Source organism: Camelus ferus, chromosome 31, assembly GCF_009834535.1.
Source record: "Camelus ferus isolate YT-003-E chromosome 31, BCGSAC_Cfer_1.0, whole genome shotgun sequence".
In the NCBI taxonomy this organism is placed as follows: Eukaryota; Metazoa; Chordata; class Mammalia; order Artiodactyla; family Camelidae; genus Camelus; species Camelus ferus.
In genome coordinates this window covers 4,013,850-4,027,454 of record NC_045726.1, presented here as the reverse complement: position 1 = coordinate 4,027,454, position 13,605 = coordinate 4,013,850, and the positions used below count along the sequence as shown (strand labels likewise).

General features: G+C 48.6%; 1 protein-coding gene across 4 annotated transcripts in view; it reads right to left on the bottom strand.

The window, feature by feature from the left end:
• The window catches only part of PALLD (palladin, cytoskeletal associated protein), a 283,240-nt gene that overhangs the window by 68,665 nt on the left and 200,970 nt on the right, over nucleotides 1–13,605 (bottom strand). The window lies entirely within an intron of this gene.

Sequence of the window (13,605 nt, the reverse complement as noted above, 5' to 3'; positions counted from 1 at the left end):
TTAAATCCGAAGGCACAAGTAAGCGTGTGGAATGCTTCTATTTTAAGAGAAGAGAGAGCATAATTTCTAGGTTTCCATTAATAAGGACAATCCCCAGATTTCCATTCATTCGTGTACTCTGTTCCCGTGTCAATGGATAACTAAATTCAGGAGCCCTTAGGGTAAGAGGTGTAATGCGTTCCGGTTCGGCAACCTCCCAGGAACGCGGTCCCTCCTGCGTTCTGTCATAAACTACACCAGGCCCTGAGTCACTTGTTTTAACCTGCTGCCTGGGATTTCTGTAGAACTGTTTTCAAGGAGGAAATGAACTCAGTAGTTAACTTCGAACGTAAAGTGTGTGACTTACTGTGGCCTCGGCCCTTTTTTCAGATCAGCAGCTTCCTTCACATCTCAGGTCGGGTCACCGTTGGCTCTGTGCAAATCCTGCGACAGTTGGGTCCCCAGTTCTTTCTTGCCTGTTCCTCCTACAGAGTGTGTGCTCCTTGACTGTCAAGGCCAAATTCCCTGTACACACGACAGACTGTCACGAAGATGAGTGAATGAATGCTAACAGTTCACATGTACTGAACACCCTTCGCTGTGGCCTTTTCTGTAAAATGGTCCCCAAGTCCAGGGTGACGAATGCCATTAGGTCTGGGAGCCAGTGGACCATGTTAGATGGTTGGTCTGGTGGTGCTTCCCTGTCTTCATTGCTAGTATCCGACACCAGGGCTTCTGCGTTCACAGCCCTGAGACAGGCACTCCGCTTCTCTCTCTCTCTCCCTGAAACATCTTTAACGACTTTAAATCAAAAATGATGTCTGTAAAATACTCAACAGTAAACCTGAAGTGGCTGTTTCCCTGTAACTCAGCCCTCAGAGATTAACGCTGTTCACACCCTACAGGGTGCTCTTGCAGACTTTCCGTGTGTGCGTGTAAACACACAGTCAGCACAGGGGCGAGACCATCGTTTGCCCACGGGGTCTCACCCATGTTTTGGCTGTGTGCTTCATATTAGCAGTCCAGAATGCAGACCGAAAGCAGGCCTATAACCCACTTCTTTTTTAACCTACAATATGCTGTAGTAATCTTTCTGGGACTAGTATAAGGCATTATTCCCTTTTCAGCTTCTGAGAGCGAGACAGGTGGAAGTCTCAGCAGGTCACTGTTTAACTTTGCCTTCATTGAGTTTCTGGTGTGCTCATTCCTCTGTCCAATGGCCATGGGGGCTGCAGGAATGACATCGCTGGTGCCTCCCAGGGTTTTCCCAAAGGCTGCAGGTGACGATCTGAGAGGGGAGTTGGGACTTAATGGGCTGTGCCATCAACTGTGAAAGTCTGGGGCTTTTTAATTTTTCATGATATTGGGATTAATTGGATGACTTTTAAAGCTGTGGCTCTTCATTGTTGTGGGTTTATGATTTAGGAGTCTGTTCTCCACACAAGCACAGAGAGAACAGAGTGGGTAAGTGCAAGTACCAGCACCGGAGCGTTTACCCAGTGCGGGAGGGGGTGGGGTGGACCAGACTGAGATGCTCACTGAGCCGAAAACATAACCGATTCATTTACTCCCAAGAGGCAGCAAAGGAGGGCTGGCCCCTTAGACCTGCCATCCCTACCTTATTCCTACTTGGGAGCCCAGAAGTGAGGACCAGTTTCCACTCCTCAGAGCTCATATCCAGCAGGATTTAGGAACTGATGCAGAAGACTGAATATTTGATGCTTCCAACATTCTCTGTTCTGATGCATGGAGTTGGGGAGGCGTGGATACCTCTGAACGACCACTTTGGCAAGCCCCAGATTTGTGAAAACTGTTATCAGTACTGATAGGAATTCCTGCCTAGCCTGACAAAGGACACTCGCCCTCTTGGGCACACTGAAGATTCTGACCAGCAATCCTTAGCTTGTCTCCTCATTCTTCCTTAGCTAAAACTTAGAGCTCTGTGGTTCCAAGACTACATGAAAGGGGTGGAGAACAGATACGCCCCCACGGTCACTCCCAGGGGCTGCACGCTGGGACCCCTACCCCCTGAGGAGCATCTGCTTTAGGGTTCCTGTCTCCAGGGTCATCTGGGCACACTTTGGCTCAAAGACCTGCGGCTTCGAACATGCAAATTTAATTTGAGATGAAGTAATTTGCTCAACTTTCTGTTTGGGAAGGAACGTGGAGGGGGTGAAGTTAATCCTTCAATAATTCCTTTTTTTCTCCTTTTCATATTCTTGTGAAAAAAAGTGAAATATAGGTGGTTAAAAACTAAAACAGCCAAAGATGACTAAAAAGAACTGGTGTTCACTGAACAGATGAAATCTTGGCCATGAACCTGACTCGCAGATGTTCTACAAACGTAGCCATGAGGCTGTGACTGCTGCCAGCTACGATCAGAACTTTTTTTAATGGAGGTGCTGGGATTGAACCCAGGACCTCGAGCATGCTAAGCACATGCTCTACCGCTGAGCTCTAACCCCACTCCCGTGATATTTTATAAAGTGGACACAACTGGCAAGTCAAATCAGCGACTTTTCACCAAGTGTCCCCTAGAAGAACCGCCACCGCGCGTCTTTTCTAACATGTAAATTAAAGCCCAAATCTGTATTTCCCTTCCTTTTACTCACATATAGCCGTAAAAGAATGTTAGCATGTACCAGGCATTTTGCTGAAAATAATATGTTAATGCAAAATGCCAAAACCTTGAGATTTTCTCGGAAGATCCCTGGCCTCTGGGCTGGAAGCTTTGCCATGTGTTGTTTCCTTGAGTGATGGATGGTGCCCAGGACCGATGTCTTGAGCAGCTCAGCCGCAGGTCTGTCTCCACTCACTTCCGGTGCTTTGATGCTACTTTTAAAAACCTGCTGACTTAGCTCTTGCTGTGTCTTTAAAAGGTACAAAATCCTGGCTGCATGGCCCATGTCTTCAGTTGTAGAGATTATTTTGCAAGGCATTCCAACCACATTCAGCAAACAAGAACAGGACTAGGAAAACAGTAGAGCTGTGATCGGTTCTGCCCGGTATTGGTTCCGACTAGTATTATTCTGAAGAAAATGTTTCTGAGAGTAAAACTCTGAGGATCAACCTTCATCCTATTCACATTTAAAATGAGCCCCTGACCTCCTTGAATCTTGACTCTTTGCAGTGAATTGCAGCATTTTATAAGAAACACGTCTATTTCTGTATCAACAGCTACCAGATTATTTTAACGAAAGTGAGAAATCTTTACAGTAAAGGCATAGGTCTTCCAAGAGGCTAAGCCCGATGCGTTATTGGACCATGAGGACAGACTATGCGGGGAGGAGGGGAGGGAAGGGCTCCAAGGACAATTCATACTTTCAGCATAAACACAAATTAGTCCACCAGCCAGGATAACTTTCTGGTTCTTTGGTTTGTACTTTTTTCTTAAGGGCAGGGAGGAAGGCTAAGGGAAAAGTAATGGGGCTGTTTGTGCAAACGTGACTCCAACCCAGTGGACCTGAAACACTGAGTGAGAGGAACACGGCCACCAGGAGGGCTGCAGTCCTGGAATGTAAGGAAAGGTCATGAACTTGGAAGCAGAAGAGCAGGTGGAGTTTGCGAGAGCAAAATAGGTCTGGAACCTGCCACGACTCTGGCGAGTCACAGACTCAGACCAGCAGGGCCTGGGGAGACGGGGTGGAGGAGGATGCTGAAAGGCACCGGCTCGGGAGCCAGGCAGCTGGGCTCCATCGCAGGCTGTCCCCATGACCTTGAACTCACAAGTACAGTGGCGGGAAAGGCATTGCCCTTGGACTGCCCTTGAGAAGATAAACAAGATGCTGACACCGAGTTCACGATGTGGCGGGTGGGGTGGCTTTTTCCCCCCTTTCACGTATATGTTTATATCCTTATGGGATCGTAGGAATTTTTTCTTTTTTTACAAGACACAGAATTTAGTTAGGGACAGAGCAAAAAGTAATAACCGGCACTTTGCCTTGTGTTGACACGATACTGGTCATTTCACACACACCCTCCATTTCATCTGCCTGCACAACCCATGGGAAGGATGGCTATTACTGTTGTGGAGGGGGACAGTGAGCACAGAGAGGTTAGGGAACCTGCCCAAGGACACACAGCTGGCTGTGGAGAAGCAGCAGCATCAGTGAGTAACTCCAGAACCCAGACTCCAGGGACTCTAACTTGGGAGTGAAAAGTACGCACGTATGGAAAGTCCACGAGCAACCCCAGGACACTAAGGTCCTCATGAGTAAATCATTAATTTATTCTCGCCAAGTTTCATCATGCACAGCAACGTCTGCTTGACCTGAAATAGTTAAGGCAGCTCTAAACAAGTCCTGCTTCCTCCACAGAAGAATCTGACTCATTACCGAGCATCCTTTTCCAAAGCAAATGAGTTATGCTGGCTCCGATGGAATCATTCACAGAGTCCATGTGGATTGCTGAAAAGGCAGAGTTAAAAGCAAGAATGTGCCTTTTTCTGTGATTCTGTGACTAAATGGTGAAATACTGCTATCAGTTGGCTGGTTAGTTTGATTCCATCCTGCATCAGAGAAACCTTAAGCCGTGCCCTATAAGTGTAGTGGCCGACAACAGACACATGATATAGGGTCACATTTTCTGTTCACCCCAATGGCAGTTCATGAAGTTAGGGTGAGATTTCTCTTAGTACTATGACCTCTGAGGATACCCTAATAAGGATTCTCCTGTTGCTTTTTGTGCAGATTCCTTTGGACGCTTCCAAAAAAAAACACATGTGGACAAGCCATCACTCCACTGTTGCTCCTGGAACTTCAGTATGTCGGACAACCTGTAACAGTGCTGCTGGGCTTTCTCAGAACAGTGATGTCAGTGCAGAGGGGACCACAGACTCCCACAGGGTACAGACCGGGGACCCTGCTTACAGGGAGGGAATCGCACCTTCTTCCCTAACCCTGAAACCTTCCCTCCACCAAACCCTTCACCTCCTAACCCAAGTGTGCACCCCCTTGAGTGAATAAACTAATCCTCCGGTTCAAATTAACGGGATTATGTTATCTGAAGCACTTGATTTTCTTCCTCAGGGAAATACATTGGGATTTGCTAGGGTGCTGCAAGGAACGGTTTTCCTGCAAAGGTATCCAGCGACTAAGAGATTATTCTAAGGGGTAGATCTTTGCCACAGTGAAACATGCAAACTAGACTCTGGAACAGAAAGGGAATGAGGAGAGAGTGAGGACGAGAGGAAGTCAAATATTCCAGTTAAACTTCTTTTAAAAACAGAAATTTAATGGATGCATTTTATACTGGAAAATCCCCTGACTGTAAATCCTGAGATACACAGAGGAAATATTTGGTCACATCAGTAACTGGGGGGAGGGTACAGCTCCGTGGTAGAGGGCGTGCTTAGCACACAGGAGGTCTGGGTTCAATCCCCAGTTCCTCCATTAAAAGAATAAAAAAAAGACCTAATTACCCCCCACCCCACAAAAGATAAATAAAACATAAAAATTAAAAAAATCAGTAATTAAAGAAATTAATTTATCTGATATATAGTTCATGTACTTAATTGTTTAAAAAATTGACTTAATAATATTGATACTGGGTGGGAGGGTGTAGCTCAAATGGTAGAGCACGTGTTTAGCATGCAGGAGGTCCTGGGTTCAGTCCCCAGTACCTCCTCTGAGAATAAATAAATAAGTAAACTTAATTACCTACCCCCACCCAAAAAAATACTGACACTGCCTGTTACGGGCTATTAAGTGAATCAAACCCCAACATCCCTGATACAGCAAAGTACTAGATTTCAAGAGAAAAAAATCAAAACTGTTACCTAAGATCCCATTAGATGTAAAGAACATTCCCATTGTTAAGTAGGTGGGAGTGTGAACTGGAGCAGCCACCTGGAGAGCAGTACAGAGGGGCCTTAAAAAACTAAAACTAGACTCACCCTGTGACCCAGCACTCCCACTCCTGGGCATGTACCCAGAGAAAACTCTAATTCAAATAGAAAAATGCACCCCAGAGTTCAGAGCAGCACTATTTACAACAGCCAAGACATGGAAGCAACCTTAGTGTCCATCCACAGAGGACTGGATAAAGAAGCTGTGGTATATTTACACAATGAATAAACAAGAATGAAAACTTGCCATTTGCAGCTACATGGATGGACCCGGAGATGATCCTTAATACTTAATTAGTATTAAGTGAAATAAGTCAGACAGAGGAAGACAAATTAATGTGGAATCTAAAAAAAAATGACACAAATGAACTTACAATACAGAAACAGACTCACAGATAAAGAAAACAGACTTATGGTTACCCCTGGGGGAGCTGAGGGGGGAGGCATAAATTAGGAGTTTGGGATTAGCAGACACACACTACTATATACAAAACAGATAAACAACAAGGTCCGACTGGAGAGCACAGGGAACTATATTGAATTTCCTGTAATAAACTACAATAGAAAAGAATGAAAAATAGACACATACATATACACTTATAACCAAGTCACTTTGCTGTACACCTGAAACTAACACAATATTGCAAATCAACTGTACTTCAATTTTTTAAAGGGAATATTTCCCTCGTTCCAAGGAGCTGAGGTCATTATTCTCACCTCAGTGTGCCGCATCTGTCTCTTTGTTTATGGTGACCTTACAAAGAGTGAACCGATTCTGAGGCAGTCTGGCCACTTTCTGGGATGACAGCAAGAGACTCGGCGGGTCAAACTGCAGGTGCAGCGATGTGGGTGAAGGGCGGCCCGCGAGGGGCCGGGAGAAGGTGGCGCTGAGCGAAGCCAGGGTTCAGGGCCCCGGCGTTAAAGTCATAATTTCTGAGCAAAGTTGACAAAGTGAGATTCAGGAAGTGCAGTTTTCAATGCAAGGAGAAAAGGAGCAGGGCAACCTCCAGCGAAGTCTAACCTCAGTCCTGCCTCTTCGCGCTGAGCCCTCCGCAGGGCATGACCTCACTCGGAACACAGCCTCCCTGGGGCTGGGTTTCTCAGCGATGGGTCTGTACCTGTGTGGCCGTGTTGCTCTCAGCTGGTCAGCGGGGGCGGCAGCGCGAGACTCCACCTTCCTTGTGGGCGGCGGGGCAGGAGCCTGGCCTAACCTTGCTGTCACTGTCCCCTCGCTCGCTGCGTGACACTGAACAAAGCCTGTGTCCCAGCAGTGGCTGAACCAGCCTGACAGTTCTCCTCTCAAAGAGGCTCCATTTCCTTCCGGCATCACAGGGGTGAATGTTGGATGGGGTCACCTGCCTTGTGGTCACTAGACTAGGGCTGAGTGAGCCACCCAGCAGAGCGTGCGGGCTGGGCCGAGAGGTGGCGCTTAGGGGAAAAGGGCTCGCCCATCCTCGAGCCTCGCTAGACAGAAGCGTCGGGAGAAAGAGAAGTTGGGGATTTGCAGACACACACTGCTACGCGTAAAACAGATGAACAGCAAGGCCTTACTGCACAGCACAGGGAACTACATTCAATACCTCGTTACAGCCTATAATGAAAAAGTATGTGAAAAGGAGTGTGTGTGTGTATGACTGATTCACTGTGCTGTCCACCAGAAATGAACACAACATTGTAAACCAACTACACTTCAATAAAAATAAATTAATTAATTTTTAAAAAGAGAAATAGAGGAAAAGTTCGAGGAGGCTGGTTCTGCATCACAACCAGGGTGGCCGTGATTATGACGTGTCTCTGTCCATCACCTTGGGCGGGGGCCAGCTCACCCAGTAGGGACAGTTTTGGCACAATTGTTAAATTTTAAATATTTTTAAACTCAGAAGGGAAAAAAATGAATAGAAGTAACTTGTAACGGTGACATCCTGGGCGACATCCATCTTCGTTCCAATGATGTTATAAAACAGAGTTCTAATTTTTTCACGGAGAAGGGGTCTCACAAAGGCAGGTGTGTCTGGGGCCCGTGAAAACCCCAGCTCAGCCCTCCCCGTAGGTGGCGGGTGTCTGCCTGCACCCCGGACACTGGCCATAAAGCAAGTCTGCCTGCTGGTTCTGCCCTCAGGGTCATATTCTGCATGAACCTGAGGCAGTGGGTGTCACACAGGGCTCTGCATTCTCCAGCTCTTTGTCACCCAAGCGAGGAGAGGACAGAACCCGCTGTTAACAGCAGGTGCTTTGCAGGGGCCCATTCATTTGGACGTTTCTTTTATGAGCTGATTACTCACAACTCCCTCGTGAACCAGATGCACATCTGGGAAAACAAAACTGTCCCCTGAAAGAGTTAGTGGCACGCAGGTGTGCACACAATCGTCAGCTCACTGGGACGCCCGTGACAGGCCTGGCGGAAACCCTGACGCACGCGGAAGCGGGACTTGGTGTCTGGAGGACTGGAGGCCAGGCTGAGGGCGGCACATGGAGGGGCTCCTGACCTGCGCGTGGTCCCCCCAGCTCATGCGGACGCCACGTCTCCCGGGCCTTCTACTGACCCGGGGTTTCCACCGCGTCTCCCGAATGCTCTGCTTTTCAGTTTTAAGATTCCTAAGAGTCTCTTTCCAACTCCACCTTGTTTGTGGCCACGAGAGGCCACTTCTGTTACCCAAGACCCCTCTATCGCGTAAGACAATTCCAAGCTTGGCTCACTGTTACCACGTACCTACTCAGACTGTATTTTCTAGACTGATTTATTTTGACCTTAGCTGTATGAAACCGTGATTGACAAATGAAACATTGTACGTGCTTCAGGGCACAACGTGATGTAGGGCCCCCTGTGGGATCAATGACGACCATGGTCACGCGAATTAGCACTCCATCACCTCACCCAGCTACCATTGGTGCATGTGTGATGTGGGCTCTTAGCAAACGAGGTCTTTAGGCAAAAGTCTCTGAATCTCATGGTCTCCTCATCTACTCAGTGGTGGGGCTGGAAGGTGTGATCACCAAGGTTCTCTTCAGCAGGACGGCTCTGGGATCAGGGCCCAGGGCAGCCTGCTCTGGCCCGGGTGCAGGCTTTTTGAGCGACTCCTGCAGTGGGTGTTGGGTTACTACACAGGGTAAGGGTCTTCAACGATAATCCACTGAGAAGTGAGGAAAAATACTAAAACCTCTCCTTGCGTATCTCTTATCCTTTACATTTCTGTACCTTTGTGTATATTTCAATATATGCAATAACACATAATACATGCATGTATTTTGCAGATACACACGTGTAAATATACACACACTCACGGACAGACACGAATACACGGGCAGACCTCGGAGAAACTGCGGGTTCCATTCCAAACACTGCAATAAAGTGACTGTCACAACAAAGTGAGCCACGTGACCTTTTTGGTTTCCAGTGCTTATAAAAGTGACGTTTACACTATACTGCCGTCTAATAAGTGTGCAACACCATTATGTCTAAAAAACAATCTTACTTAAAAAATACTCAATTGCTAAAAAATGCTAACCATCATCTGACACAGGAGGGTTGCCACAAACCTTCCATTTGTGAAAAATACAGCATCTGAGCAGCACAATGAAACGAGGTCTGCCTGTGTGTACAAAACAGTTTACTAACGGGGATCCACGACCCCAAGGGTTTAAGGTGCAAACAAATATGTACTCAATGCTTTCACCAGACGACGTGTGGCAGAGGGTCGACTATGGGGCTTCCATCTGCAGGGCCAAGTGCAGCACCATTTGACTCAAATACACAAGTTTAATCTGAGATGAAGCCACGTGGTCCATCTCCCACTAGTTTGGGGAGGGGATGGAATGAGTGCTGGTAATTCCTTCAGACTGTTTCTTCGTATGGAGATTCCACTAACTGCCTCAGACAGCCAGAGACTTAAAGCCCCTGCAGAGGCCAGAGCCTGCCCTCCAGACACCCACCCCGTCCTGTAAGTTGCAGAGTGGATGCTCATGGGTGCAGCTCTGTGTCTGCCATGTTTGCACCTGGAGGACGTGGACAAGCAGAACATTTGACCCGCCACTCCTCTGCTCCTCCTGACGTGGAAGGACCCGTAATCCCAGGAAACACAGAGACGTGCTCTCCCCCACTATTTTAACTGAGACCCTTGCTTAACACATATGTGTAGCAGCCTCAGAGTCCTTCCCCAATCACAGATTTAATGCTTTGAGATATATACGTATGTCTCCCAGATTTTTCTTTTTGCAGGTAATTTTTGGAGCTGTTTCTGTAATTAGCCTCCCCATATTCAACTGGGAAATTGCCCCTTAGAAACCTGGCTTCCTGAAACCATCATTTTATTTTCTCAATCAAAGTGGAAGTTCCCTTTCATCCCCTTGGACACTCACACGAGAACTGTCGTCCACTTGTGGCACTGAGGTGTGTCCCACAAAGCTGTCACTGCACACCTGTGAAGTGATGCACTTTCACGCTGAGGAGCTCATGCTCCGGCTCTGAACCCGACTTTGTCCGCCGGCGAGGGACGTCTTTGGGCAAGTTGCATGATCTCTCTGAGCCTCAGTTTCCTCCTCTGTGAAATGGGAACAGCAGTACTGCCCACACCAGGGGGCGCAGTGAGGGTGCGGGGGATGCCATCCGTCACTGGGCAGCGGGCACCAGGCACCGCTGCCATCGCGAGCAGTGGTTCCCACTGCTACTCCTGAGAACCAGGGCCGCGCGGAGCATCAGGGAGCTGGTGTCCTAGGTAAGAAGTGAGACAAAGCCAACTGCTAAGGCATCACCTCGGCTGAGTACACAGACGCAGATTAAAGCTCCTTTAACCTCTCAGTCTATCAAAACAAAGTTGGCAGAGGTGCTGTTTAAGTCACCCCAAAGAGGGCAAGAAGGGACGGGGGCAAGGGAAGCCTTGACAGAGGAACAGCCACTGGGGACTGAAACACATTCCCCCGAGGAGCTGGCTCCACCCTGAGGGACCTCGCACAGGTCGCTTCCAGTCCCGCGTCTCAGCGTTCGGGTCTGCGCTGTCGGGGGCGGGTGAGGTCACAGCCAACGTCTATCACTATTAACGAGATGTGCTCAGTCATCACAGGAAGCCCCACGCGGACGTGTCTCTTTCTTGGCCTCTCTGCTCTCTGAGGCCAGGGCGTGTGAGCAATCTGTGCATGGCTCTGTCTCGGTCGGCTCTTCCCTGCACCCGTAGTAACTCCCGTCCGCTGACTCTCTGGAGCCCCGGGAAGCCTTCACAGCTGCTTTCAGTAGCAGACGGGTCACCAAACCGAAAGACCGAGCGACCTGCTTGGGCTGAGAGCAGAGGTGTGTGAGCAGAGGCTGTTCGGTGCCGTGGGCAGTTCCTGGGTGGGGGTCCTGAGAGCTTCTCCTCTTAACTCGAAGCTGCTGGTCCCCCCCGCCCCCGGCGCCCAGATCACAGAGCAATGACCCGGGTCTCTGCAGTCACATTCCACTTGTTCTTCTCTTGGAGAACTGCAGCTAGCTTCGTTTTGCTTTGTTTTTGCAAACAACTGACAGATTATCGACGAGTAGAAATCATAGTTCTCAAAATCCCGGAGTCTAGTACAACACCCCGAAGGGCACAAACAGAACTCTGTGACTTGTGTTCCCCGCAGACAACGTCTGCAGACAAACCCGGAAGCCTCGGTTCTTTCTTGCTCTGGAAACCACTTCTTAGTTGTTGTTAATTTGAAAGGTGTTCATTGTGAAAACACACAACAAATAAAGGCAAGAAAAAAAGTGTCCACGTTCATGACACGCTGACACTAGTATTTTCGGTGTGTCCTTTTCTTGTCTCCAAAACACGGCTGCAGGAACAGGGTGCAATTCTGTAAACTCTTCAGCATCATCACGTCATTCACGACAAACGTTCTCGCCACCCTCGCCTCACTCACCGTCAGGCTCGGCGGCTGCACAGCATTCCAGCAGCTGAGACGAGAGGCAACGTTCTGTGTTCTTGGCTGCAGTCTCTTTCTTTTGAAATTGTAAAAGGAAAAAAAACAAAGCTCCTACACTGGGTGTTTTCAGGCTTGTCCATTTATTCCTCTTTTGAATTATTTCCTCAAGGCAAACCCTGAAAAGTATTTTTGAGGTCAAATACTGTTTGTATAATTCTTAAATTTATTGTTAAATTGCTTTCTTTAAAAAATTCAATTCTTTGTTAGTGACAGTAAACATTTTTTTTCACAAGGCTGACATCCTCCTGAAGAGGGTAGGAAAGGCGGCTCACTAAACAGGGTTGAGACCTGAGTGTGGGGCGGGTCTTTCTGAGACCAGCTGGACCCAGTGGTCAGTCTCCTGGGCTCTGGGGTCCTCATCCCTTGCCCTCTGGCCAGCTCTCTCCTCAGTCTCTTCTGTTTAACAGGAGGCAGTGTTCTGGAAGGTTCAGAACCCAGCGTGGGCTCCAGGTGTGTATCTGGGGTGAGAGCAGAAGAGGGATTCAGTCCCCACCTACCTTAAAGGTACCAACAATTCAAGTTATTGGGGACCCAGGATCAACGCCCTGTGTCTGTCTCTTCCTAGCTTTGAAAGTAAATATGTCCATTGCTAGGGGAACAGAAGTCGTTCTTCCATGTTGGTTTTGTGGCACAAAAAGGCCTTTCACACTCTGTTCAGGAGATTCCTGAAATTCTCCCAAACCTCTGTCCTCCTCACTCACACTGCAAAAAAGGATCAAAATCAAGTCAATGTTAATCTGAGTTACTAAGGAACAAATATTCCCCACTTTGGAGAGTTTGGGGGACGAGATTCGAGAAGATTAAACGCTCTGACAGTTTCTCTACATAATCTCCTTCTCTGACGTCTTCGTCAGGAACGAGCAACATGCTCCAATCAGACGTGTCTAACGGAGCTGCACTCATTTGCTAAGAGGTTCGCTTTCTCCCAGAGGACACAACTACGGCTCAGTGTTCAGGGCACGTGTGAAAATGGCCGTCAAGACATCTTGTGACTTCTGGGAAGGCTCTCACTTCATCTTCAGCTAAAAGCTGCACCAAGTACGCGTAAAAGGGGTGCCCAGGGCTTTGATGCACAGCTCACATTTCTCCACCTTCACCCAGAGAGTGCCGATTATTTCAGCTGCTCAAAGCCTCTCTAAACGTGACTTCCGACGCTGGTCTGCCAAGGGGACAGACACAACATGCCATTCTCACCCCTGCTGAGGGACCAGAGATGCTGCTCCCCCTCTGTATTTTGTGCAAGAAGTGAAACCAAACTCCGTTGACATTTTCCTTTGCTTATTTCCACTCTGCCAGGCGGCCCGAGATCTCTGACTTGCTTCTCTGAAAGCCTGCAGCAGCGACTTCCTTATTTGGTTGCTGGCGCTGCTCTTTGTCTTGGTCAAAGATTCTGCTAAGCTTGCAGCCTCCCTTCACCGCCGCCCACGGCTCCCCCTCCCAGGGCGAGCGCGCGCGCGCGCGCGCGCCCACACACACACACACACAGACGTGCACGCCAGGCTGGCTCCGGCAGGTCACTCTGACTCAGCCTCCTTGCCTTCACTCGCCGATCACCCATCACTTATGCCCATTTAAGGAGCGCCTTTTGGAAATCAGAAGGGGTCGGACAGCTCGCAGCTGTTTGGAAAGGCGTGCTGTTGCGCACACTCAGAGTCACCGCAAAGCCCGTGTTTCACAAAACGCCCTCCTCCTGGGGCAGGGCCCAGACCTGAAAAGAACAAAACCCCCAAACAACTCCAGGCTCTCCTGGCGACTCCTGGCTCTCCCGCTCGGCTGGGAGGTAGAGTGGTTTGGTTTGGTTTTCAACTTTCTCCAGTCGCTGGTGCCCACCGCACGCGCCCATCTAA